The sequence below is a fragment of the Tupaia chinensis genome, unplaced genomic scaffold (genome assembly GCF_000334495.1).
Source record: "Tupaia chinensis unplaced genomic scaffold, TupChi_1.0 Scaffold000466_1, whole genome shotgun sequence".
Classification (NCBI taxonomy): Eukaryota; Metazoa; Chordata; class Mammalia; order Scandentia; family Tupaiidae; genus Tupaia; species Tupaia belangeri.
In genome coordinates this window covers 2,925,330-2,949,865 of record NW_006159975.1, presented here as the reverse complement: position 1 = coordinate 2,949,865, position 24,536 = coordinate 2,925,330, and the positions used below count along the sequence as shown (strand labels likewise).

The 24,536-nt window shown below is 36.2% G+C and overlaps 1 long non-coding RNA gene across 2 annotated transcripts in view; it reads left to right on the top strand.

The window, feature by feature from the left end:
* LOC102485203 (uncharacterized) overlaps positions 1–24,490 on the top strand; it is a 306,679-nt gene extending 282,189 nt beyond the window's left edge. For both annotated transcript variants that reach the window (XR_003550582.1, XR_003550583.1), the window contains exon 5: positions 24,401–24,490. This is a non-coding gene — a long non-coding RNA (uncharacterized LOC102485203). The remainder of the gene's footprint in view (positions 1–24,400) is intronic.
* The last annotated feature ends 46 nt before the right edge of the window (positions 24,491–24,536 follow it).

Here is a 24,536-nt window from a genome sequence, read left to right as displayed (position 1 = left end):
CCGGCGAGTGGATTTGCTCTATAACAAAAATCTCTCTCAAAAAAAAAAAAGTCATGGTGTAATTTTCTAATTTTCTCCTCTAAAGATGCTATTTCCAACAGTAGCACACATACTGCATTGTAGTATGTATTACCTTCATTACACTCTATTTAATTATCAAATTATATTAACTACTCTTGAACCATATGTCCAACGCCATAATGTATCTCATGCAATGATCATCACCTACCATCAACCTGTCGCCATTAGCAAAGTCCTCGTCTGTGGCGATCACTCTATAAATGGATTGAAATAATGGATAGTCCTCTCCAATTTCTAAGGTAACTGTAAAGCAAAAACCAACACACTATATCAAAAATTAAAGTATGCTATAGATTTATAATCTCCTTATATAATAAAATCAAAATAATACTGGTTTCAGGTTGAATTGTGAGTTGGGGTAATATTGTAAGATAGCGATTTTTTTTTCTCATTTTTGTATTTTCCCTTTGGCTTCTTGTTCTTCCTGTGCCCCATAGAGGACCTTTTTCTTATTTGCTGGCACTGTCTGTGACTACTATATACTGTATAGCTTAATGAAAGAGACCATGATGTACACTCTGACAAACTGTCCATTAGGGAGCCAATGAGGTAGTTTCACAAAGATTCTTGCACTTGAATTTTTAGACCTGATGGGGACATAAAGGCAGAAACCTCGATCTCACAGACGTACCTGCATGAACAACTGACTAACATCCAACTCTCCCAATCCTAACATCTCCTCACAACCTTGACCATGAGTGAAAAACCCACTCTACAGTAAAACACAGATGGAGTGACATCAGGAAAGACTAAGGGAAAAATAACTTTTTTTGATTTCTGGGGTTTTATTTGTGAGCATGTGTGTATTATTACAACCTACTGAAATATAAATTGGAAAAATACAGTTTAACACACGTTAAGTAACGAGATACTTTAAAATTTTTCTATTTCTTTTTTTTTGAGAGATTTTCACTGTAGGGCGCGTGCGCTCGCCAGACAGACAGAGAGAGACATAGAGACAGAAAGCGAGAAATCACCCCCCAGGGGGGATGGTCACGCCGCAATCCCTTCTCCTCCATTCTGCTCTCGGGATCTTGGGCACGTACGCACACGCGCCCGGCGTGAGTTTTAAGCCACCGGGTCCGGGACACGAACCGCGGTCGACTACGTGGGAATCCAGCGACATAGCCATTACGCTAACTGCTGGTTCCCAAAATTTTTCTATTTCTTTGTTTCCTTTTTTAAATTTGCCAGAGGGCACATGCACTTGCTGGAGAGAGATGGAGGAAAAGAGAAAAAGAGAGGAACCACCCTCCCATGGGGCATAGTCAAGCCACAATCCCACCTCCTGCATTTCTCCCTCCTTTTGGAACCTGGGCACACATGCACACATGCCTGGCATGCTTCCAAGCTACCAGATCTTATACTCAAACCATGTATTTGGCCATGTGGGATTCAGCCACCCGAACCAACCTGCCATGGGCTGGCCCTGTGTTTTTCTTAAAGACAAATAATTTTAAAAACAGGGTTACCAGCAGTTAGCGTAATGGCTATGTCGCTGGACTCTCATGTAGTCAACTGCGGTTAAACTGGTGGCTTAAACTCATGCCGAGTGTGTGAGCGTGTGTGCCCAAGATCCCGAGAGGAGAATGGAGGAGGAGAAGGGATTGCAGTGTGGCCAGCCCCCCGGGGGATGATTTCTCGCTTTCTATCTCTGTGTCTCTCTCTGTCTTTCTGGCAAGTGCATGTGCCCTATAGCAAAAAAACCTCTCCAAAGAAAAAAAAAGAAAAAGAAAAAACTAATGTTCAGATAATGAGTATCTTTTCCTGAGTAATTAATGAAGTAAAACATGTGCCAGAGGTGTACTGCTATCTAGAAGGTATTTTTGACTCAAATAATCAAAACACTGAGCTTAAATTCTTTTTAAAATTTTCAGCATTTAGATAAATGTCATATTTTATGAAACTGCATAAGTAAAGCCTGAGCTATTGATTGCAAAGAGGATTATTAAAAATATTATATTGAATCTGAAATACTGTTAAATTTCTAATCTATAACTCTACAACTTTTCACAATTATTTTAAATCATATCTTTTTATGCCAAACCTTTTACACCCTCCTTCCCATTTATCTCACTCTCCGCACAGGATCTCTCAACTCACTGCAGGCAGTACATAGAAACTACTAGACAAGACTAGACTAGTGACATCTCATCTTTTTCTATGAAATCTACAAATTCACTTACATTTGCACCTTCTTCTCTCCTTTTTCAGTTATAGAAGAGAACACCTTGTCACTGAGGATAATCCTTGTTCTTTGGGAGTGCCTTCCTGCACTTTCTCAAAGACTGGACTCCAACTCTACCTCCCCATCTTCAATCACTCTCTCATTTCTGGCTACTTTTCATTAGCATTTAAATGTTAAATATGCTCAAGTCTCTTTCACTTAAAAAAATGAAAAGCACTGTCAACCCCAAACACACCTTAACTATGGCCCTCTCTCCTACCCTTGAGTGTGAAAGTTTGTGTATTTCCTCTCTTTCTGTTTAACCTTTGGTCCACTCTTCTAGAGGTTCTGCCTTTATGACAAAAACTTTCCAGAAAGTTGTCCCTGTTGCCAGATCCAATAGATGCTCAGTATCCATCTTACTTGACTTTTCTTTAACAGTTAATGCAGCTGACTCTTCATTTTCTTGGCAGGAAAGGAGCATTGCATGTCTATGGAAATCATTCTAAAACTTCTGAGTACCTTTGGAGAAATGGCTTGGGAAAAATCCAAGTTGGCAAGTTTCTTGAATAGCCATTAAATTATTAGATCAGGCAAAGTCCTTGTTATAGCTTTCCACATTTTAATCATCAACATCTTAATAATCTGTGTCCCCTCTAGCTCCCTCCCTATTCTGACATTTTTGAGTGCACACCTTTTACTCCCTTGCATACAGACACAGCACTGGAAATGGAAAACAGGAAGTAGGTACAAGATGCAAGAGCCCTCAGTGACCACAGGGGTGAGAGACACAGAAAAGGACTGAGAGCTCAAGAGAGCTCAGAAAAAAATGCTCTGGAGGCTCACCCTTTGAACAAGAGTAGCAGGAAAAAAAAAAAAAAGTGAAAGGATTCCAGTTATTTATAGTCATAGCCAATATCATTATTGGAACTGGGTGTGCATGTATCTGTGTTTGCTTTGCAAAATAACTGCACATGTTCTTACAGAACACTGCCTTTAATGGTAACAATGCGAAAAGGAATGTTTTTTGCATCAATATAATAAACAGTACATTTCTAAATACAGTGAATGTTTATTTCATAGTTTTAAAAAAATAAGTGTGATATATTATCACAACATTATCACACATCATGCATATATAAAAATCTTACCTTATTTTTATAGTCATCATAAAAGTACTCAATATGGCTCATTAAATAAAATGAATAACTGATTTTGGTTTATATGGTCCAAACTTCAAAATAGTAATTTTTATTTATATTTTTAAAAGAAATTTATAAGTTTAAATACATGATTTTTCAAATCAAGGGATAATAAGGAAGGTTTTCAGAATACTGTATTTTTTTTGAGAGAGATTTTTGCTAAAGGGTGCTTCCACTTGCTGGAGACACAGAGAGAGACACAGAGAGAGAGAAAGTGAGAAATCACCTTCCAGGGTGATGGCCATGCCACAATCCCTTCTCCTCCATATTCCTCCTAGGATTTGGGGACACTCACACACACTCCTGAATTTCAAGCTGCTGGATACAGGACTTGAACCACAGTTTGCCATGTGAGAGTCCAGCACCTTAACCACTACACCACTGGGCCGGCCCCTTAGGGTACTATATTTTATCAAAATAATAAAGAAAAATGTCTTCAAGCACACACCCAGATAAACTGGAGCCCCCAGTTCATTATTACTTTTCAGAGACTGAATTGCAAGTAAAATACAAAAAAGAAAACTTAAAGCTTCAAGCCTTTTCTAATGTATTAAACATAAAAATAGGGGCCAGCAGGTGGTACAGAGGTTAAAATGGCTGGATCCCACATGGCAAATTGAGTGGTTTGAACTCCCAGGCTGATGGTTTGAAAAACACTCTGTGCAAGGCTGCATGCATAATCCCAAGGGGAGAATGAAGAAGAAAGGATTGTGGCATGGCCATCACCCCAGGGAGTGATTTATCATTTTCTCTCTATTTCTCTGTCTTTCTCCAGTGAGCACAGGGGTTCTATAGCAAACTAAAAATAAACAAATAAATATAAATAAATAAAATGATAAATGTAGACGTATACATGTTTAGAAGACAGATAGATGGGTAGACTAGATTGATAGATGATTAATTCTCTTTGCTTTGATCCTGTCTCTCTACTTTCTCTTCATGTGTCTTCAGCTTTCCAGCCAAATGTATTATCATCATTTGCTTGTCTACATTTGAAAGAAATATACCAGACATAATTTTTACAATTCCATATAGTTCTGCCACAGAACTTCTATCCAATTTTACATGCAAATTTCTTAAAAGAAAAGATTTCTATTTTCACATGCTTGCTAATCATTCTAATCCCTTCTGGCTCTATGATACCCATAAAATAGTTCTCAATGAATAGTTCTAGCTGTCTATGGTAGCTGGTTAGTGACATGAGGTAAATGCTGCCCATATCACTATCAAGATGCACTGGGCATTTTAATGCCTCATCTTCCTTGACTAGGGAACACCGAGTACTGTACTGAAACATTCTCTCTCGCTGGCCACTCATGGCATGAGCTCCTTCCTCTTCTACCACCACATTTGCTGCTCTTTCTTAGCTTCCTTGGCAGGCTAAATTTCTTCCCCCACGTCATTAAGTGTCGGAGTTCTTCAAGATTTGGCCCTCTGCCCTCCTTTCTTTTAATTCTCTACTCTCTGACTGAGTAATCTTATCCAAGTCCATGGTTTCAATTATAAAACTTGTATTTTTGTAGCCCTGGGCAAGACCTCTGAGCTCAACTGCTCACTTAAATCCCCATGCCCTTGATATAATAAAGGCATATCAACCATGACATGTTCAAAAGTGAACTTGAATTTTTCTTTCCAAATTTGGTCTATTTCTAAGTTTTCCTCTCTTACTTGACAATCTCCGTACCAGTTTATGCAAATTATAAAGCTCAGAATCCTCCTCTTTTCTTTTATTCTTAATTCATTGTCAGGTTCACTTACTATTTAAATATCTTAGACTATTCCTTTCTCTTTAATCCTTTACTTTCCTAAACCACACTTTATCACTTCTTGTCTGGATTACTGAAATTACCTGATAACTGGTCTTTTTATTCTATCTTCAAAGTACCTCCCGTGAACCAAATGTAGACTTGCGTTCATTTCTGTATGCACTGTGTTCTAAGAATTATTTTTACACTCTTAAATGAAAACAATTAAAAATGACTTTTAAAATGAAAAAGATGGGGAACCACCAGTTAGTGTAATGGCTATGTCGCTGGACTCCCATGTGGTCGATCGCGGTTCGCGTCCCAGACCTGGTGGCTTAAAACTCACACCGGGCGTGTGTGTGTGCATGTCCAAGATCCCGAGAGGAGAATGGAGGAGAAGGAATTGCGGCGTGACCATCCCCCTTGGGGGGTGATTTCTCACTTTCTGTCTCTATGTTTCTCTCTCTCTGTCTGGTGAGCGCACACCCCCTATAGTGAAAAATCTCTCCAAAAAAAAAAAAAAAAAAGATGAATATTTTGTGAAATATGAAGTTTGTACAGAAGTAAAATTTTAGTCTTTATAAATAACGTGTTAGAAGAACACAAGTACACATGCTTGTTTATAGACGGTCTTTTGCCACAACCTTGCTGCAATGTCAGAGTGGAATGATGGAGATAGAGACCATGTATGGTGGTCTCCTCCCTTTAAATACTGTAAATCCTAGTCTTCCTTTGTAACAGAATTCTGAGCCCCAGTATTACTCTTAACTATCATACCTACCTGTCATGACAAAACAAGAAAAAAAGATAAAAGTATACTTACAAGATATGATGGAGTGAAGATTATATTTTTATCGAATTATGTAGCAAAACATTATGTTTTTTTTTTAATACAGTGACACTATATGATAAAGGAATATAAGACACACCAAAAAACAAGACCAGGCACTCATTATAACTTCCCTACTTGACGGTAAAATGGTCAAAAAGAATAAAAAATGGAAAGCAAATTATTTCATAATGATAGATTTTATCACAAAAATAAATAAAAATGAGGTCAAAACTAAAATAAGATTCTGAGCAGCTCATTTTTTTGACTAAGTAAAGAAAGTCAATGGTGTTAACACTCCACCCAATAAAAGAAAATTCTAACACCTCAAAAATTAAAAGTAATTCTTCTCATTAACAGATTCACAGGACAAAATTATACCCAATTATGACTATGATTACCCTATTTCAAAATGTTATCAGTAGAAATTTGTGAAAATATGTTTTTTTTTCTTTTAAGTACTACATTAGTAACATATTTAATTTTGTCTTTTGGCCTACAAAGCCTTTTTTTTAAATTTTTTACAAAATTACTGATTTTTATTTATCAGTATTATTATTTTTTAACTTGCTATAGGATACACATGCTCACCAGAAAGGGATAGAGAGAAAAAGAGGGAAAGCAAAACAGCAAGCTACTAGGTTTCGTCTCTCTCTTCTTTCTTATTGTTATTAATGTTTAGATCTAAAATAAATTATCAGGGCCAGCAGATGGCATAGCGGCTATGTCACAAGAATCCCACGTGGTCAACAGTGGTTAAAGTCTCAGACCTGATGGCTTGAAAATCAGGCTAGGCACATGTGCGTGTGCCCAAGATCCCAGGAGGAGAATGGAGGAGAAGGGATTAGGAGTGACCATCCCTTCTGGGAGGAGGGAGTATTTCTCATTTCCCCTCTCATTGTCTCTGTCTCTGTCTCTGTCTCTCTCTGGCAAGCTCACAGGCAAAAACCTCAATTAATTAATTAATTAATTAATCAACTTTTTAGAGGAAACTTTTCTTATATCTCTGATTTGGTCAATTCTGCACACAACCATACACATTATTTGCTTTCAAAATACAAATGTCACTTACTTATGTTATCATATCACAATTAAATTTAGTTGTATATTCATATTTGTTTGATGGCTGTGTCCCTTACTTCTCTGGAGAATTAAAGCACCATTTGAACCTTAGGGGCATTAAAAATAAATTCTTTGTGACATTTTCCCAAGTGAAAATTTAAGTTTATGTATTAAGACATCAAAGTCCTTTTATTTTTTTAAAGAGGTTTTTGCCATAGGGCACGTGTGCTGCCAGAGAGATACAAAAGAGACAGTGAATGGGAAAGTGAGAAATCACCCCCCCAAGGGGGAATGGCCACATCACTATCTCTTCTCTTCCATTCTCCTCCTGGAATCTTGGGCACACACACAGATGTCCCAGGCATCACTTTCAAGCCACTGGGTCTGAGACTTAAGCCATGGTCAACTATGGGGGAATCCAGTGACATAACTGTTGTGCCATCTGCTGACCTTGACATAAAAATCTTTTAAAAAGTGTTTTCTATGCCAGCCCATGGCATGGTGGTTCAGGCATCTGGATCCCATATAGCCACCTGTGTGGCTCAAGTCCCAGATCCAGTGACTTGAAAAACTCAATGGATGTGTGTGCCCAAAATCCTGAAAGGAAAAATGGAGGAGAGGGATTGTCATGTGACCATCCCCCACTGAGTGCTTTTTAATTCTCTCTCTCTGTTTTTCTCTAGAGAGTGCATGCACCCTCCAGCATTTTTTTTTTAAATTTGAAAACCAAAAACTTTATTCACATTCAAAACATTGAAATAGAAAATTTCAGTTGCAATACTCTGGCTTCACAAAAGATTATAAACATTTTGCATGTTAGTCAGACCTATTTGTTTAGTCAAAGTGCTCTTTTGATGACAAATAAATGAAGAAATACACACTATTGTGAACTATTTCAGACAGTACAGAAAAGGGCTTTGTTTTTTCCTTGTAAATAAAAGTTTATAATTTTTTTCTCTTTTTTTTGTCTCACATCTATCATACTCCAGCAAAATTTTTTTAAAAACTATCATTCCTGCCTCATTTTCCTTTTTTTTTTTTTTTTTTTGGAGAGGTTTTAGCTATAGGGCGCTTGCACTCTCCAGAGAGAGACATAGAGACAGAAAGCGAGAAATCACCCCCCGGGGGGGATGGTCATGCCACAATCCCTTCTCCTCCATTCTCCTCTCGGGTCTTGGGCATGCACGCACATGCCCCCGGCGTGAGTTTTAAGCCACCGGATCTGGGACGCGAACTGCAGTTGACCACCTGGGAGTCCAGCAACATAGCCATTACGCTAACTGCTGGTTCCCCTGCCTCATTTTTTTTACACACCTTTTAAAGATTCTTTTCTGCTGTTCTTAAGATATTTGCTCTCTAATCTCATAATTATTCAGTGAAATTTTCTACTTGTAAATCTATATTTTAAACGATTCTTGGGAACAGCAGATGGTTTAGCGGTTATATCGTTGTACTCTGACATGAACAACCACGGTTATAGTCCCAAGCCTGATGACTTGGAAGTCACACCAGGTACAAACGTGCATGCACGTGTGTGTGTGTGTGTGTGTGTGTGTATGTGTGTGTTTGTGTGTGTGATGCCAAGATCCCAGGAGGAGAATGGAGGAGAAAGGATTGTAGCATGACCATATCCCCTGGGGATGGGAGGTGATTTCTCACTTTCCCTATCACTATCTCTGTCTCTCCAGCAAGCACATGTTACCCTCAGGCAAAAACCTCCAAAAATAAATAAAGAATAAATAAACTATTCTTTAGAGAGATTATGTTTTCTTATAAGTTTCAAAGTATGCACATCTTTATATAAGCACAAATTACATGCATTATAAAATAATCACTGAACTTATCTAACTTAAAAAAAGTATGCCTGACCTCTTTCATTATAGATAACTTTTGAAAGTAAAGTAGAGGAAAATACCTGTAACTTCCCTGTATATAGAGAAAAATAATACCTGTGCCTGAAGAAAATTTGGGATCAGCTGTACAGTCTGGAGGTTCAGGAACATCAATAATATTAATGGTCAAAACACGTCTAAGAATCCCTCCAGTGTCAACTATCAGTAGAAACCTTATTGGATCAGTTTCATAATTAAAAATCTTGGTTGATGTGATTACACCAGAACCTGGAAAAACAGTAATCCACAAATTTTATTAATACTGTCAGTACATAGAAAAATACCTTTTGTTTCTTGAAAGGCATGGACACTTAGGTACAGGGATTTACACTGGATAGGAGAAAGTAACTGAGCCTTTGGTCTGCTGGATAGACCTTAATGTGAATATCAAAGTAACCCCAAAGATGGTGGCAAGACTCAAGATAGAAACACTGAGGGATGTATTTAATGCCCTAGAGCTTGAGGGGGAGTGATTAGTATGGTTTGGTAAAAAGCCAGATATCTTGAGCTCAAAATGAGAAAGGGAGTTTCCAAAGAGGATTAGTATAATGGTCAGGAATTAGCTTTGTGCAGTGAGAAGAATGCTGACTACCCACTTCCTGACCCAGAGATATGAGATGTGTGGGAGAATAAATAATATCAGCTCAAGGCATGCTGCAGTTCCCTCCTAGGACACCACATTGCAGTTAAAACTTAAGAGGTAGGGAAATGTCATAAAATACATTGAGAAAGCAAGGGATTTTATTTACATATATATTTATTGATTTCTTTGTCAGATAAAAGATAATTCACAGGGCATGATGGACAGGTATGAAGATGCAAGAGAAGTGTGTGGTTAGGTTAAAAGAAAGGAAGTCTGGGGCAGTTAATATGGTGAGCATAGAAAAGAGGACGAATATGTATTTGCAGGAGTTTCCATCTCAGCCAGCTACCACGGATAACAGGGACCAGAGATCCTGAGTCCAGGTGAGCAAACATCTTCTAAGTAACTATATGTCAGTATTTCCCTATGATTAGGCAAGTGGTATGCAATGAAGATGAGGGATTCATCTGGGTTTCAGGCCAAGGTTTATGCCATCACTTCTAGCAAAGGTAAAATAGAAGTGTTGAGTTCAAATGGCAGACAATCAGGAAGTCTAATAAAATGGGTGGGTGTTATTGCACTTTGAATACCAGGAATCAAAAATGATCCCGCTAAAGGAATGTTTCCAGTGTCGGGACCCTAGTCAGAAGGAAACAGGATTGTTCAGATTTTATTCAGAATCTGAGCGTTAGAGCACGTTCCTTGTGACAGGGAAAGAAGCCGATCAGGCAACAGAGGTTGGAATTATCCCAAGATAGAGCTTGCTCTTAAAGAGTGGAGCTAAGCTGAGCCACTGGTAAAGATTCAAATGACCCTGGGTGGCAAGTGAGCCATAAATTGTCTATTCCTGTTTTCCAAACTATTTTCTTACATTTATAAAAATGTCAGATATTATTTTCACAATTCCCAAGCACATTCCACAAGTAAATGCATGCACATTTTGACAGCTCTCTGAAATGTTAAGAAAACAGATACTATCACACACCTCAGCTTAGAATGACCTAATTAATGGGATATAACCATTATAATTTGTATGCTGAGCAAATAACAACTTGAGAAGATGAATTGACCCTATTTCAGAAGGCATCGGAAACATCATTTATAGTGGTAAATAACCTTTGGATGTTTGACTGTGAAAACAAATTTGTTTCTTTTTATTTTAACTGAGATACACTATTTCACTTTTTCTTTAATCCTACTGAGGACCTACTGTGCAAACTACCTGGCTAGGTTCAGAGTACTGTGAGAAGCACAAAGCAAAATACATACACTTTGTCTTAACTGACTAATTTATTAATACTTTCAGGAAAAATTTCAATCCAACTTGACCAGAGTCATTTTCAAATTGTTTTTCTTGAATCAGTGCAAAAAATATATTCTCAAAATCTTTTTTCTATTATTCAAACACACACACACATACATATTTTTCTTTCTTTTTTTCTGTTTTGCTTTGTTTTGTTTTGTTTTGTTTTTTAATTTGCTACAGAAAGTGTGTGCTCACCAAAGAAAGGCAGGGGAAGGGAGAGTGAGAAAACAATCCCCCAAGGGTGTGACCACAGCACAGTTCCTTCTTTTCCACTCTTCCTCTGGGATTCTGGGAATGCACACATACATACCTGGTGTGTTTTCCAACCTACCAGATCCAGGACTCAAACCATGTAATCAGCCATGTGGGATCCGGCCAGTCTAACCACTATGCCACTGGCTGGCCCTAAAGTATATTTTTTTTTCTGAAAAGAATGAGGTGATTCTAATGTCAGTATAATAAACAAAAAAATCTTATTTTCAGGAAGCACCAGTTATGATAGTATTGAGTTATCATGAGATAACATGAGCCAGGAGGTGAGGAAGGAATTGATAGCTACTTTAGAAATTGTATTTTATTTATTTAACTATCTGCAGCACGTTTTGCCAAGAAATCCAATATACCCCTTGAATTAACTAAATAATTTTCTTTAAAATTTGCTTTAAAAGTAATAGGTTTAGGCTTAACTGCAGTGGCACAAGTGGTAAGGAACTGCTCTGCAATGCTGGAGCTTCGTGGAATACCATGGTTGGGATCCTCAGTTGACTTGATTATACAGTGGGTACAAACATACTGTGATCCTGACTGGCTGGAAGGCTAAGGGGGGAAGGAGGACTTGCACTGTGACAAGACTCTGTCAAGAGTGACTTTTTTCCTCTCCATCAATAAATAAAATGCATGATCTTTAAAAGAAAAAGGAAAGCAATAGGTATAAAATAGTACAAATAAACATGCTAAGATTCATATACTTGGATCGATGATGAAATCCTTTGTTTTATTCAGAAAGTGGTAGGCATCTGCTTTTCCAGCCACATCTTTATCATAAGCACGGCTTAGTTGTGTCCCAGGAAGCATATTTTCAGGCAAATTCACAGGGTTAATTAATATCTGAATTTCTGTTTTGTGGAGTGGAAACACTGAAGAAATAACAGGAAAAAAGTTTAAGTAACTTCGAAAAAATATAGAAATGAGTACGTTTATTAATAATCATTCTGCATATCTGTCCCCATAAAATGCATTCATTAGTTGAAATTGTAATAGAGAAACACACTTTCACCTAGTAGTGAATCAATATTTATTTTGTCTTTAACTCAAATTTCCATTTAGTTTTTTCTGTATTGTGCTGTGAAAAACAAATGTGGAATAAAGCAAGAGTTCAGATCCCAGCTTTACTATATCTTTAGTTTATTCCTTTGTCCAACACTTATACTTAAAAATTACCACATAGAACAATTATTTTTGTCAAAATCAATTTCCACTATATTCCTCCTTTAATTTCTTGATCATTTAGTCAAATCATTTTGCATGTTCACATAAGCTATATTTTAAATATAAAATCTATTGTATTCTAATTTAAAATGTTAGTAAAAGAGCAAAATGTCCTTTCTACTTTCATTACTTAATTATTTTCATTGCTTTCTTTTTCTTAAAAAAGAAAAGAGGCTGTTTTTGGTTTAGTCATGACTCATTATAAATTGCATTATACAGCACCTCTAGAGTGAAAAACATAAATAAGCACATCCCAAAACTCACTTGTATGTAGTATAACTAAAAGGAAACAATATGCATAAGTAATAGCCAAATTTAAATTGAAATCTATTATTTTAAAAGTCATACATTTGTAAATTACATTTCATATGACTTTTTGTTATCTTAGAAAGATTTCGTAAATTCTGCTATGAAAAGGAGACCCTAAAGAAAAAAATACTAACAGTAGAGTTGTTTAAAATAATCTAAGATAAAGTGTTGTTTTTGTTTGTTACAAAATATCACACATGCGTGCACACACACACACACACACACACACACACACAAAAGAATAAAAGAAAGAGAGAAATATTCGATGAATTAAAAGGAACTCAGTGGAGATTCAAATTTCATAGCTAACACTTAAACTCCAGTTTCTGAAGAGCAAATAAAACATCACATTTAAACAAACCTGTGCATATTAATAAAATTTTGAAGATGTTCATATTTAGACCAGCTTCTTTAATGCCCATGGCAATGTCTACCAACAAATGCATGGCTTTAGCTATTTATATGGATTCACTCTACACAAAGCCAATAAGTCAATAAATTGTTACTCAACCTTGAAGCCAATCGTTGTACTCTATTTAATTGAGAGATTATGCCTCAAGGTCATATTTCAACTTCAGTGTCTGTTTCCCATATACGTGAGGTGAGAAGATTATCAGCAAAGCTAGGATCATTGCATAACAACAGTTAAGGTCGTCAGAGTTGAAGTAGGGTATATTACGGAGAATTCTTGGCAAGATGTCCAGGTGATTTGCTCTTTAATCCCTGTTTATCTAATAGAAAGTGCTCTGTGAATAAAAATTTATTTCTTTAAAAGATTTAAAGATTTATATCTTTTAAAAAATTACCTATTTCTTCCATGAGAGAGAAAGAGAGACAGAGATACAGACATATACCCTCAACAGAGTCTTGATACCACGATCCACCCCCAGCCTTAGCCAGCCAGAGTCATGGCATACTTGCAGGCACAACAGATTCAGGGAGATCTGATATGAGCTCATAACCTTCCCATGTAGATCAAACTTTCATTTTACCACTGCACCACTATTATGCTCCATAAAGTTATTTGAACATAATTCTCTATATGTTAGCAAACCCTGAGATGATCCAGTCAGCAAATATTTTCAAATGTCACCAACTCAGCTGTGCACCCTGTGTATCTGTTGATGGTGAGGAGATCCAAAACTGAGCAAGAACTACTAGTAGGTTGTTTGCATTCCAGTAAAGATGCTCTCTGGGTAAAAATAATTACACTTCAACAGTGTGGGTGTTAAGTTCAAGATAGTTAAGAAACACTTCCAAAATAAGGAAAGAGAAACTTTCAAGAATGTGCTGGTCTTTTTTTTTTTTTTTTTGTATGAATTTTTAAAGCACTGAAGCCTTTTGATAAGAACATCCTATTTAAAAATGTTTTTCAGTATGCTGCTTCTAATATATGAACAATTTTAATATACATGGGAACCAGCAGTTAGCGTAATGGCTATGTCGCTGGACTCTCACTTAGTTGACCGTGGTTCACGTCCCGGACCCAGTGGCTTAAATCTCACGCCGGGCGCGTGTGTGTGTGCCCAGAATCCCGAGAGGAGAATGGAGGAGAAGGGATTGCGGCGTGACCATCCCCCTGGGGGGTGATTTCTTGCTTTCTGTCTCTATGTCTCTCTCTGTCTGTCTGGCGAGCGCATGTGCCCTATAGTGAAAAACCTCTCCAAAAAAAAAAAAATTTAATATACATATGCCACATAGCAAAATGTATTATTATATGCTCATAAAGTATACACATATATAGAATAAATGTAAAAGAATATCCTGAACATGAAAATACTATATCATATTATTTTATACATATTGTATTATACCTATTATGAATATTATATTGTAAAAATATTCTATTATAAATGATATAAAAATTTTTATTAAAATATTTCAAGTACCATATTTTATATTATTTTCTGTATTATTAAATAATATTTTTATAATGATATAAAGCATCAACTAAAGATAAACCAAGTATTTCTTTAAAAACTCATTTTATATTATTTATTAGTTATATGGAATTTTTTTCACATATTAAACACCTAATATAAACATATATGCTATATGCAAATATAATGTTTATTATGATATTATTTCATAATATTTAGAGTGAGAATACATTAATATGCATCATTATTGAAAATATGATTCTACATTGTGTGGTATTATGTATAAGGGAAGCCAAAGCAGTTTATATGCACACTTGGTGACTGATAAATATGGAATGGATCCCAAACATTCCCTCACATGTATGTGCAGATGAATTTCGTGTTTACTCCATCATTAATTCATATTGCGGCTTTATCTACCAATATTCTGAAGTACTGAGTATTGACAACTATAAAATGTCCATAGTCCTTAATGTCAATCAGATTTTATTTCAAACTCCTTGAAAGGTGTTTTGTTCTACATTTTTATCAGGTAATTTAAAACCCACTGATACTTTTTATGTATTGATAGAAGATTTGTAGACTGATTTGAAAATTCTGTTTCCTGACACAAGTGGCCTAATGCAAGAACTTGTGTAGGTGACACACTTGCAGAGGTTTGAAGCATTGAATGATGGAAACATTTTCAAGTACACCTCTCCATATCATGCTTATCTTCCAGAGAACAGCTGCTTTCTTATTAATCATTAAGCATCACATTTATCTTTAAGGGACTCATCGAATACTTATAATTATCTTCTAAAAAGCACTTGCATATTCTAGGGACTATTACAAATAACATATTTTATAGTACTTATTATATTATTTAATGGTATTTGTTTAATAATAATTTTAAAATTTGGAAGACATCTTTTTGTAAAGGAAAGTATGTACCTCATCCTGAAAGTTGACTGTCCCCTGGAATGACAAATAAATATGTGTAGTACAAAACATGTTCATTATTATATCCCATGTCTTTACCAAACATCATGATTCTTAGAGGTCGGTTTTTTTGACGACTGCTTTCTACTTCTGCCTTAAATTTGTATATCTTTGCTATAATAATTTTGTCTATGAATAATACAAGTCGGTGTTTCAGATATGATGCTATTTCTGTAAATTAATTCTTGAGCCATTTGCTTATTTATTCATTTTAATTTTGGTAAAAAAGTCATTCCTTAAGAAAGTTTCTTCAGATTATTTTTACCACAGTTTAAAATTTTATTTTCCTTAGTTACTTTTTGGTGAGAGCCCCCCCTTTTATTAGTGAATTTTTCTTTTTAGTAGTTAAAAAAGAATGGTTGAGTTTTTTATTGTTAACGTAGAATGTAGGAATTGTATGGTGTCACAGTAATACAATGAGACACTCTGTGAGAAAGACCCACATGGAAATGTTGCCAGTTCAGGTCCAGAGACCTCCCTGAGTACACACTAGGCATGCTTGTTCCCATGATTCCAGGTAACTGAAGCCGAAGGGCCGACAATGATGTCGAAATACTGTCAACAGTGCCATATCTCTCCCTTTCTCTGTTTCTCTCTCACACACATACACAAAAGTTTAAATAAACTTAAAAATGGAATCTAGTCAATATAATGTGTATCATGTTCAAGCTCAAACCTGAACATTCATCCAGTCTTACAGTAACTTCTCATGCTAAATGATTAGTTGTAACCATTGTTTCTTTAAATGTTCAATATTTCTCAACAGTTTCCAAAATTATGTGAATATAAAGCAATGTATGTTCCTTCCTTCTTTTTAACATTATTATTTTATTTTATTTTTATTTTTTTATTTCCAAAAAGCATATATGCTTGCCAGAGAGAAAGAAAGAGAAAGCACCATCCAGTGGGACTGATCACTATTTCTTCCACATGATTTTCTTTTTTTTTGAGAGGTTTTTGCTATTAGGCATGTGCGCTCACCAGACAGACAGAGACAGAGAGACAGAAAGCGAGAAATCACCCCCAGGGGGAATGGCCACGCCGCAATCCCTTCTCCTCCATTCTCTTCTCGGGATCTTGGGCACGCACGCACACGCGCCCGGCGTGAGTTTAAGCCACCGGGTCCAGGACTCAAACTGCGGTCGACTACGTGGGAGTCCAGCGACATGGCCATTACGCTAACTGCTGGTCCTATCTTCCACATGATTCTTTGTCCTGCACTTTTTCTTCCCACTAGGATTTTGGGCACACACACACATGCTCATTGTATTTAACAAGCCACCAAGGTGGGGATTCTAACTGCAATCAGTCATGGAGAATCATGCTTCCTTAACTCCTGCACTACAGGACTGGCCCTTTTTTGTCTTTCATATCACATGATCTCTTTTAACCAGTTTCCACTGAATGACAAAAATTATTACCTCAATCAAATGTAGACTTTTGTCTTTTGTTATTATGCACTTATTGCTGAATTGGTAATATTTTGTGAGGTTCAAAATGTACCCCTTACTCACAACATTGCTAAAATATTGCATAATATTGACTTTATGTTCTTGATGCTAAATTTTAACATTTTGCTACTTAAGATATCTTCAAGTAGCCGTGAGCTAATATCTCCAGGAGAAATGTGCACATACATTGAAATTTATCATCAATAATCATGCATGTAAATTCATACTACAACTATTTTTTCTGAAGAATTTTGAATGACTTTGAACTGATTTCTTGGTAGATCAAGTTTTTGCTTTTAACTCTAGCAGGAAGTATGCCCAGATTCATTCCTTGTGCCTCCCTGCCTCTAAAAACATCTTTTGTCTCTCATTTAATTTAAATATCCTTCCATTTAGTAAAGAGAAATTTAGTTGAAACAAAATAATATAATACAAACATCCACCTCAATTATATTTATATGAAGTGAAGATGATTACAATGGGACATGAACAAATGTAGACAAGGCCCTTGCCTGTATGGTGGAACCCTTACTTTGTCCTGTGTATGTGACTGTGTGATATGAGGATCCAGTAAGAATGTCACTCCCTTGAATATTAATGCTTATTTTTTTTCTTTGTAGTTTATATTTTTTAAAAAATAAGTGTAAATAGAGGTTGTAATATTTCCTTCTAGCACTACAAAAGATCATTTTTTACAAACCCTCATATGTGAGAATTTCACTCTTGAAAATGTTAATTTATTTCATTTTATGAAATATTTCACCAGTAAGTATTTGTTCACTCATATATTAATGTATACATATATTAATAAAAAGAAGAGGAGGGCAGAAAATGAGACATTTATACAGAGAGAGTATGACTAAAAATAGGATAGTGTGGAAATATTTTTGGTTAATAAAATACACAGAAGTTTCTCATTATTCCCTTTTGAAATAAGAACATGACATGACCACAATGCATTTTAGAACAATTTACATAAGAGGAGACTGTGAGTTGATTACCAAGATGAAAACATAGAGGTGGGAATGCCAAGGAAAGTCATAATTTTCTATATGAGAGGTAATGAGTGCCTAAAATAGAATGTTGTCAGGAGCATAAAAGGATGATACATAGGCTTCATACTAAAGTACCAATCTCTGGCATGTGTAATGCACAAATTATATATGCGTATGAAGGCGATTCTTACTTTGCATAGTATTACAGGACTATGAAAATGCTCATAGAAGCTGAAATCATGCAGTTCAATCTCAGAATCAATAGGAAAAATCATGACCATTTCAGTACTTTTAGTTTTTTTATTTTTTATACATTCAATGCTGTATACCATTAGAGCTTGCAAAATGAATTTCTGCAACATGAATACACTGTATAGTAATCAAGCTAAAGATGTCATCAATGTTATCATCAACAGATTGCAGTACTTTAAAAAATGTCAAAACATGGGAACCAGCAGTTAGCGTAATGGCTATGTCGCTGGACTCCCCCTTAGTCGACCGTGGTTTGCATTGCGGACCCGGTGGCTTAAAACTCACACAGGGCACATGTGCGTGCGTGCCCAAGATCCTGAGAGGAGAACGGAGGAGAAGGGATTGCGGCGTGGCCATCCCCCCTGGGGGGTGATTTCTCACTTTCTGTCGCTCTGTCTCTGTCTGTCTGGCAAGCGCACGCGCCCTATAGCAAAAACCTCTCAGAAAAAAAAAATCTTTCTTACAATAGGTTAGACACAGGTAAAAAAATGAAAAACAAAACAAACTACTATTTATTCGAAATACTGCTACTTAAATTAGAATTAAAATTTTATTTCTTTGTAAAAAAAACAACTTATGAATAATTTGAACAGTGCTTGCTGCCTTCTTTTTGCATAAAATATGATGGAGCAAGGATATTTTCTGTGTCTTGGCAAATGATCCTATTCTACCACTGAGAATAAACAGTGGTATAAATAATGAAATAATTGCAATGTTTAAAAAAATAATTTCAAGGGAACCAGCAGTTAGAGTAATGGCTATGTCGCTGGACTGCCACATAGTGACCATGGTTCGCGTCCCGGACCCGGTGGCTTGGAACTCAAGCCAGGTGTGTGTGCGTGCGTGCCCAAGATCCCGAGAGGAGAATGGAGGAGAAGGGATTGCGGCGTGGCCATCCCCCCTGGGGGGTGATTTCTCGCGTTCTGTCTCTCTGTCTCTCTCTGTCTGTCTGGCGAGTGCACGTGCCCTATAGTGAAAACCTCTCAAAAAATATAGTAATAATAATTTCAAGTGCCTACACCTCTAACTCAACCCACTATGCATGCTGGCATTACTTAACATAACCTTTGCCTTACTTTCTGGGATTTAGGAGACTTAGATAAGCAGTTTAAATGCTGACACTCTGGCTTCTGCAATTTCCACGTCCTATGTATCTGACCCAAGAGTCTCATGTCTTAATACCAGCATCCATCAAACTATCGAAAGCCAACCTCTCAGCTTGCAAGTAAGGCAAAATCTCAGACTCTTCACAGTGCTTGCCATGAGAAACCCAGTCTATCTTTTTGGTGACTGAAATGGGTCATCTCAGTGCAAAACCAGAGGAAGGTCAAAACCTGTGGGAGAGAAAATATTTCAGACATAAGCCATGACTTAATGACGAAATACTACAAACACCAATAAATGTCAAATTTTCAAGGAAGTAGTACAACGTAGCTCTTGCGATCAAAGATACCTGATTCAAAAACATCTCTGGACATTGTTTAACCTCCCTGGGCATGATTGTCTTTATTTATAATATGAGGGAAATTATAACTATCTCAGAGCTATACAAAGAGTACATGAGGTAATGTATGAAAGTAACTAGCACAGTACAGGATATATGAGAAGCACTCAACAAATATTTTATATTGCTTTAGAGTTACTTAGGATACCTCATTAAATAACTCAGTGTCTATAATGGAATTTTGTAGACCCTCATATTGTACACCCTATGGGATTGTGATTTGAACATTTTCGGAAGTAACTTATCCTATTCTGAGTTCTGTTCTACATCAACATTAGCAGTAAGATTACTATGTAATGTTATAAAGATCTCCCTGAAGAATGAAAGCATCTTTATACATGTAGCTGCAGGGACCTCATGTGAACAGCTGGTTACTGTAGGTGGTTGCTTGCATGGTGCAATCCATCCTCCACACCCACCACCAAAATCATTCTAATTTACAAACCTGATTATGTCACCTTTCTACCAAAATATTCTTCCTACAGAAGAAAGTCCAAACTACTTAGCATGGAGTATTTCACTATTCGCTCATTACTTTCTTTTCTCCTCTCATACACCATACATTCAGTAAATTCAAGGCTTTTTAATACTCTCTTTGCTGCCGCCATTTGTTTTCAGATATGGCAGAGCTCAGAAATACCCCTCTCTCATTTCTTCCTTATGACAGTTTATTCTTCCAGAACCAGAAAAAAAACAGCACTTTCTCAGTTGAAGCTATTTGTGACTTCTCCAGGGTAATTTGTTACTCCCTCCCTCAACCACCAACCAAAAGCTTTTTGCACATACTCTTTTATGCACTTACAGTATAGAGCAGAATAATTTGGTCACACTAGTCTTCCATATCATCCTACTCATGTTTGTGTTTCCAGTGCTCAGGGCAAGGAAAGGGTTACTATTAATCTGTTCAATTTTTGAATGAATGAATGAGCTAGATAGTATCTATCATGATATTATGGATTAAATTCTATCATGAGAACTTGTTCTCTTTGAGTCTTAAGCATGTATCATCTCATAGAATCTTAATATACTGCCAAACACACCACTGTCACAGTCCCTCTGAGTTGATCATTCTTTCCACCTGGAATAATCTTCCCTTGGGTGTTCACTTTTCTTGACCCATTTCATTCTTTTCCATTTTATTCAATTATTACTCCATGATCGAACTTGCCTGCACCATCTGACTTACACAGAAACTCTTTATTTTCCTCATCCCCCTTTCCCTGTTTTATTGTTTTCTATGGAACTTATCTTTTAATATACTATGCAGTTGTTTAAAACATAGTATCTATTGTCTATACACACTCACTAAAATGCAAACTATATTAGGAAAGGGATGCATTCTTTTTCCTTCAAGGAGGCATCTTCAGTAACTAGAAGAAGGCCAAGTTCAATGATTATTTGAAAGAATTACTTTAAGGGACAAACTATGGCAAAAATTTTCACATGACTTTCTGAATTCAGTGTTGTAAAAAAACTGGTTCATAGTAGAATATAAGAATTTTATGTATGATATTAAAATAGATTGTGAAAGGACCCTAACCTTGACTTCATAGTTCTTCCTAGGACCTGGATAAATGGATGAATGGATAGATTTATATATTTATATGATGATTATTTATGCATATATGTGATATATATATTATACATTTACACCAAGTACAGTGTATTACCATATGTAATTTAAAAAGAAAAGATTGGTAACTAAGTGGATTATCTAGTCAAACTATAAGTAAAAAAAATAGTCCTTTTATTTTACTCTAAATTCCTTCTGAAACATAACTTAATGCATAAAGTAATTGTAGATCTTTACAGCATCATTGAAAGCTAAGAATTATGATTAAGAAAATAGGCCATGCTAAAAGCAGTCCATTAATTTTTGTGTTCTATTGAAGCAAGAAAGAGCAAAGACTTCTGAGAGAGAAAGTAAGGCCGGTTCTGTTACTCATCCTGTGAGTCACTGGTGGCGTGCCTGAAAAAAATTTAGATCTTTCATGGGGAACTCAAGCTCTTTTAAACCAAGGGTTTAAGTAATTCTTGGAGGAAATGGTAGTTTATAATTTGTTTCTTAGTTACTAGTTAATGTTTAACTGGGACAAATTCCCATCCATTTCATGTATTCTCTCATAGAAGATATCAAACTAACAGATAATGGCTTAAGTTCAACAAGTGGCATTTTGTTTTTCCAGGTTGATGTATTTATTAGAATCATACAATTTATTTTAGTAGAACTATAAGATTACTCAGGTATTTGGTCAGCTGGTGGAAATATTGCCACTAGTTTACCTCTGATAGTAAAAAGGAATATAGTTAAAAGATACTCTGTATACTTTTGGTTTTCCTATATAGAGTGTACACATTGACAATAGAGCAATAAGGGAAAAAACATGGAGGGCAAATCACATTTGTCTTTTTGTTTTGTTTTTATAAAAAGCTCTTTTGAAAGTTTCATTGTTTATGCTGTTTGAAAATGCAATTAGTCCTTAAGTTTTTAAATTTATCAATCAGTATATGGATCACAAGAAATCAATATGTTATAAAATTAAGGCTGGAAACAATTTTGCTGGGGTTAAAACAAATAGTTTTAAACAGTAAAAGTTAATTACACTGGTCCCTCAACTTCTCAAGGTTGTGATAATAAAAGAATTCATCATTACTCATATTAGACTTTAACATATGAAAACAATCTTGATCAATTTGTGACATATGAACAGGCGATGAGTCTAGTAGAAGACCATGAAGCAATGGAATATTATTTGTGGATGGAGAGAACCACAAAAGTCACTTTTAGTATTCTCCTTCACACGTAAGAAAATCAAGACCACAATGAGATATGTTGGACATTTCACTTCATTCTTTTGTTTAAATGCAATTTTTAAAAAAATTATTTAATTTGTTATTATCATTATTTTTAACTTGTTATAGTCATCAGAAAAAGACAGAGAAAGAGAAGGAAAGCAAGCTGCCAGGTCCAGGACTCAAGCTGCAGTCGGCCATGTGGTAGTCCAGTGCCCTAACCACCATGCCACCTGCTGGCCCCTCAGTTCATTTTAATATTCATTTATACATGTTTTGATGGGGGGTAGAACAGGAAGACCACTTACGACTCACAAGCTCTGTTAACTACTTCCTTTCTACTCCTCACTTTCTATCTTTAAGATGAAGGTAACAATTTCCTTGTATTTTTAAATAATTTATAGTTGTGTATATTGAGTTTATATGACATTCTTGACTCAGGAAGCTATTCTAAAGTCCAACTTCAACTCTAACATTTTTCTCTATATATTCAGTGAAAACTGCCTTTTTATCTTAACTTCATCATCCCAATTTTATTACCTGGAGCTACCTCAAATAAACATCACTGAACTTTTTTCATTGTTTTATAAATTCAGAAAGCAGTGTTACTTTGCATAATTATTTTTTTGGAGAGGTTTTTGCTAGAGGGAGCATGTGCTCGCCAGACAGACAGAGAGAGACAAAGAGACAGAAAGCGAGAAATCACCCCCCAGGGGGGATGGTCACGCCGCAATCCCTTCTCCTCCATTCTCCTCTCAGGATCTTGGGCATGCACGCACAGGCATCCGGTGTGAGTTTAAGCTGCCGGGTTGGGGATGGGAATCGCAGTTGACTACATGGGAGTCCAGCGACATAGCCATTATGCTAACTGCTTTTTTAAATAAACATCACTGAACTTTTTTCATTGTTTTATAAATTCAGAAAGCAGTGTTACTTTGCATAATTATTTTTTTGGAGAGGTTTTTGCTAGAGGGAGCATGTGCTCGCCAGACAGACAGAGAGAGGCAGAGAGACAGAAAGCGAGAAATCATACCCCGGGGGGATGCCATGCCACAATCCCTTCTCCTCCATTCTCCTCTCAGGATCTTGGGCATGCACGCACAGGCATCCGGTGTGAGTTTAAGCTGCCGGGTTGGGGATGGGAATCGCAGTTGACTACATGGGAGTCCGGGCAACATAGCCATTATGCTAACTGCTGGTCCCTATTTTGCATAATTGTTCAATTATCCTATTCTTTAGGTTAATATCACCAAACCTGTCATTTCTTTTTAGTTGGTATAATCTCAAGCACCTTCCAAAATGTACTTGTTTTTTGTTCCCAAAGGCACATCTGCATATTTATGAAATGCAGTGTCCTGAACTGTACTGAATACCTGCAGATGCGGGTTGATTAGTTCGGAAGAGAGTACAGTTATCTGGAGGTTCACGTGATACTTAATGTCGTAACAGATTGTGCTGATATTTTATTCCCCATTAACTTTTATTTCTATCTTTCTATATTTAAAATAAAATGGCTCTAAAAAACATATTCAGATACTCTAAGTTTTGAATCCTAGCTGCAGAGTCATGCAGCCTACAGCGTGTCTCACAATAGCCATTATATTATTTGAGGAAATCTTGACTTTAAGTTCAATTTTCTCTTTTGTAAAATAGATTTAATAATACCAGTGACATGGATTGTGTTCGCCGTGTCTGGTACATGGCATATACATTAAGTACTAGCGGTATTAGCTGGATAATATCATGTCATTATTTTATTTCCATCATCAACATGGAGTGTCCTAAGAAACTATAGATATTTGAGTGAATTTGCCTTTTTCTTTCTTGAATTCATCATGAGAAGTACAGTTTTGAAGTACTCCTTTTTTAATTTTTTTAAGAATTAATTCTTTGATGAGAGAGAAGGAGACAAGACCCCTCAACAGGCTCTCACATCACAATGCTCCCCTCACTTCCAGCCATCTCGGCCGGCCAGGATGATGGGTAAGTGTGCATGTCTTCCCTTTGGATCCAGGA